This window comes from Hyperoodon ampullatus (assembly GCF_949752795.1).
Source record: "Hyperoodon ampullatus genome assembly, chromosome: 6".
Classification (NCBI taxonomy): Eukaryota; Metazoa; Chordata; class Mammalia; order Artiodactyla; family Ziphiidae; genus Hyperoodon; species Hyperoodon ampullatus.
The window spans coordinates 116602280-116607599 of record NC_136919.1 but is presented as its reverse complement, the minus strand read 5'-3'; positions in this window follow the sequence as shown (position 1 = coordinate 116607599).

The window sequence follows — 5320 nt, the reverse complement described above, 5'->3', positions numbered from 1 at the left end:
TGTCGGGCGGCTGGAAGAGCTGCGACCGCAGCAGGACCGTCTCTGGTTCTTGGGCAGCAACACAACAAGCCGAGTCCCCCGCCCCCTTTTCTGCGCCTGCGCAGTCCCTCCCCTGGCCCTGACGTCAGGACCCGCCCCGGCCACGTGATGACAACACAACAAGCGACGGGGAGGGCCGGGGGCGTTCCCAGGCGAGCTACAGACGTGGAGACGCGGGAGTCACGCTGACGCGCGCGCCAGGAATGAATTCCTGCGTGTCATTTGTACCGGCCGGATGGAGTGAGGTATGCGGCTGGAAGTGGGGTAGAGGATGGGGAGACGTGTGTAATGAGGAAGTGCAAGGCCCTCAGGTGCTGGCACGCAGGTCTCCCACACCTACAGGACCAACGTTATTTATCCAATACGTGAGCATTTCTTTTTTAATATCTGTAAGGACTCAGGCTGTAATAGGTATCGTGGTGACACAAAATAAGCAAAAGTCCCCGTGCCTCCCCGTCATAAATCTAAAATAAAGCTGGTGGAACACTGACACGCCAGTGGGCAATGTAAGGCAGGCCAGACTTTTTCGCTGTTAAACAATTTTTAAAAAAAAATTAATTACAAACAATACGCAATCATTCTAAAAAAAAAAAAAAGAAAAGGAAAATTTCAGGAAAACATAGAGAAGAAAATAATCAACCACATCCCATCACTTAACCCATTTCTGGGACTTGACATGGCAAGCCATGTTTCGTTTACGTGGGTGACAGTAAACTATGTTCCTAAACGTTCCACCTCCTTCCTCTCTCCATGTCTTGATCGTTTCCTTGGTTTCATTTATGTGTGACATCTATTTTTCTCGTTTGTCTTTTTTTTTTTTTCAGTGCGCGGGCCTCTGACCGTTGTGGCCTCTCCCGTTGCGGAGCACAGGCTCCGGACGCGCAGGCTCAACGGTCATGGCTCACGGGCCCAGCCGCTCCGCAGCATGTGGGATCTTCCCGGGCCGGGGCACGAACCCGTGTCTCCTGCATCGGCAGGTGGACTCTCAACCACTGTGCCACCAGGGAAGCCCTTTCTCATTTGTCTTTTAACCTTGTTTCACTTTGCTGAAGTTAAAATTTTCAGGCAATGAGATCTATTGTTTGTATATGGCTTGGGAATACCCTCACACCTCGATTTAGAACCTACTCCCTATAATTTTTTTCTAATTTTCTTATAGGTTTAATTTTTATATCTATACCCCTAATCCATCTGAAACTTATTCTTGTATGTGTAGACTGCTTAACTCCAACTCTTCCCAACTGACCCAACAGTATTTATTAATTTTTAAGTCGTCCTTCCACCCTGATTTGAAATTGCACCCTTGTCGCATTCTAAATTCCCACAAAAACGGGAGTTCATTTCAGGTTTCTCTACAGTAGCTCTATTAGATAACTATTAGAGAAAGTTTGTTAAAAATTTTTCTTTGACTGTTTAATTACTCTTCAGATGAATTTGGAGGGGATAACTGACATACAAAGTTGTCTTCCATTCAGACATATCCCTCCTTATTCTATTTTTATTAAAAATGTTAAAAGGTGTTCTTTAAAAAGATCTTAAACATTTCATAAACTTTTTTGAGTTTTAGTATAATCTTACACTCATTTTTTAAAAAAACATAGAAAGTTTCCTTTTTTATGTTTTTAAGTAGGCAAAATTGAAATTACTTTTCTGTTTCCCTTAGGAAACATCCAGACCTAGTGGGGTTTTTTTTTTTTTTTGCGGGAGTGGGTAGCTCTGTTTCTGTAGGATGTTACCTTTATTTCTTATGTTGTGTTATTTGGACTTTATTTTCTCATGATTATATTACCTAATGGTTAATCTATTTTATTGGCTCTTTTAAACCCAGTTCCTTCTTCCTAATTGTATGATTCTTAAATCCTTTTTTATCAGCTTAAATGAGATATAATTCACATACTATACAGTTAATCCATTTAAAGTTCACAGTTCACTGTTTTTTGTTATATTCAGAGTTGTGCAGCCATCACCACAGTCTAATTTTGGACTTTTGTCGCCCCCAAAAGAAACCCTATGCTCATTAGTTATGTCTCATTTTTCCCAACTTCTTACATTTGATGCTTATTTCATTCATTCTTTCTTTATTTGGGTATTTAAGAATTTTTCCCTGGTCAGCGTATGTTTTTGTACTATTTCTAGTTTGGAGGTTTTTCTTAGGTTTTCTTTGAAGCGTAATACATTGTTCCTTTTGGGGAATGTTCCATGAGTATTTGAAAAGAAGGTGTGGTTTCTGTGTTCAGGGCAGCAGGTCTGATGTATCTATTGTACTACCTTAGTAATAATGTCATTTAAGCTTTTTATATTTCCACCCTCTCTATGTCATATGGATTTCAAGAGGTCAATTAATATTTCCCACTCCTGATATGTTTCTGTTTCTTCTATCTCTTTTGTCGTTGAGGCTTCATTATTTGATGCATAGATGCTCATAATTGTGTCTTTATCATTATGAATTGGTCGTAATTGTGTCCTCAGGCCAACCTTGTCTGTTATTGAAATCATGATTCTGGTTTTTATTATTGTTATTATTGTTTTTGTTCAGTTGCAACATTTTGATGTACTTCTACCCACTCTTTTAATTTCCTACTTTCCTGAATCACTTTCTATTAGGTGTGTCACCTGATAACTGCAGAAAAGCAGTCTTTGCATTAGGATGTAATCAGAATTTCTTTTTCTTTTAATAGGGCCGTTTAACACATTTACATTTATTGATAGTTTACATGTATTTGGATTTAATATTGTTATTTTACATCGTGCTTTCCAGTTAACATCTTAAAATATCTTTCACTATGGCCCTATTTGTTTTCCAGTGTATTTCATCGTATAACCTAGAAATTTTAATTTTTGTTCAATTAGTAGCCTTTATAACTGTATATTTATATAATTTTGCCATTTCTTTAGATGGTTTCATTTAATGCTCAGAAAGGAACAACAGTGAAATTAGTATAATGCCTCTTCTTCCTCCTTTCCCTCTCCTACCCACTTTTTTAGAAGATCATGTTCTCTCTTAATATTTACCTGCATGTCCATAGCCTAACTTTATGAGTTAAGGAACTGAAAAAAAGACCAAACTAAACCAAAGGCTAGCAGAAGGAAATAAATATTATAGCAGAGATAAACATAATAGGCAAATAGTAAAACGACAGAGAGAATCAACAAAACCAAAAGTTGGCTCTTTGAAAATATCAACAGAATTGACCAGCCTTTAGCTAGACTGACAAGAAAAAGAGAAGAAGCAAATAGCTACAATCAAAAGTGAAAGTGGGCACCTTACTACCGACTTGACAGACTATGAATAAGAGAATACTGTGAAGAATTATATGGCAACAAATTATAATTTCTCAGTGGTTACCATGAAGGTTACATTTAGCAGCCTAAGTTTATAGCAATGTACAGTTGACCCTTGAACAACGTGGGATTGAACTACACGGGTCCATTTGTATGTGTTTTGTTTTTTTTTTCAATAAGCACGACTATAATAATACATGATCTGTGGTTGGTTGAATCCGCAGGTGTGCAACCTCAGATACAGAGGGCCCATTGTAAAGTTATACATGGATTTTCACCTGTGCCCATAACCCCCATGTTGTTGAAGGGTCAAGTGAAGTTGGAATTGATACCGACATAGCTTCACTGACATAGAAAAACTCTGTTCCTGTATAGCTTCGCTCCCTTTTATGTTGTTATTGCTGCAACTTATGTCTTGATACATTGTATGCCCTTTAACCTAAACTTATAATTACTATTTTATGCATTATTCTTTTAAATCATATAGGAAACAAAAAGAGGAGTTAACAGACCAAAGCCATGGTAACAGTGGTTTTATGTTTACCTATGTACTTACCTTTACTGGGGTTCATAAGTCTTTGAGTTACTGTCTAGTATCCTTTCATTTCAGCCTGAGGATTTTTTTTTTTTTTAAGCATTTCATGTACTGAAAGTCTACTAGTGATGAACTCCCTCATTCCTTAGCTGGGAATGTCTTAATTCCATCTTCATCTTTGAAGGATAGTTTTGCCAGATATAGAATTCTTGGTTGGTAGTTCTTTCTTTCAGCACTTTAAATGTATTTTCCTACTATCTTCTTACCTTTGTAGTTTCTGATGAGAAATCAGCTCTTCAGAAATTCGTTTGTTTTATCTTTTAGATTCCACATATAAGTGATAACATACAGTAATATAACATACAGTATTTGTCTTTCTCTGTCTGACTTATTTCACTAAGCATAAATACTCTCTAGGTCCATCCACACTGTTGCGAATGGCAGAATTTCATTCTCTTTTATGGCTGAGTAATATATGTGTGTATATTACATATTCTTTATCCATTCATCTATTGATGAACACTTAGGTTGCTTCCATATCTTGGCTATTGTAAGTAATTCTACTGTGAACATTGGGGTCATGTATCTTTGCAAATTAGTGTTTTTGTTTTCTTCAGATACATACCCAGGAGCAGAATTACTGGATCATATGGTAGTTCTATTTTCTGTTTTTTGAGGAACCTTCATATTGTTTTCAGTAGTGGCTGCACCAATTTACAATCCCACTGACAGTGTACTAAGGTTCCCTTTTCTCTACATCCTTGCCAACATTTGTTCTTTGTAGACTTTTTGATGACAGCCATTTTGATAGGTGTGAGGTGATATCTCACTGTGGTTTTGATTTGCACTTCTCTGATGATTAGCAGTGTTGAACATTTTTTCATGTGCCTGTTGGCCGTCTGTATATCTTCTTTGGAAAAAATGTCTATTCAGGTCTTCTGCCCATTTTTTAATTAGGTTGTTTGGTTTTTTGTTTGTTTTTTGATGCTAAGTTGTATGAGCTGTTTATGTATTTTGGATATTAACCCCTTATTGGTCATATCATTTGCAAATATTTTCTTCCATTCAGGAGGTTTTCTTTTTGTTTTGTCTATGATTTCCTTTGCTGTGAAAAAGCTTTTAAGCTTAATTAGGTGCCATTTGTTTAATTTGCTTTGTTTCTTTTGCCTTAGGAGACAGGTCCAAAAAAATATTGCTGCCATTTATGTCAAATAGTGTTCTGCCTATGTTTTCTTCTAGGAGTTGTATGATTTATTTAGTAACGTATTGTTTAGCCTCCATGTGTTTGTGTTTTTTACGTTTTTTTCCCCTGTAATTCATTTCTAATCTCATAGCATTGTGGTCAGAGAAGATGCTTGATATGATTTCAATTTTCTTAAATTTACTGAGGCTTGATTTGTGACCCAAGATATGATGTATTCTGGAGAATGTTCCGTGTGCACTTGAGAAGAAATGTAATCTGTT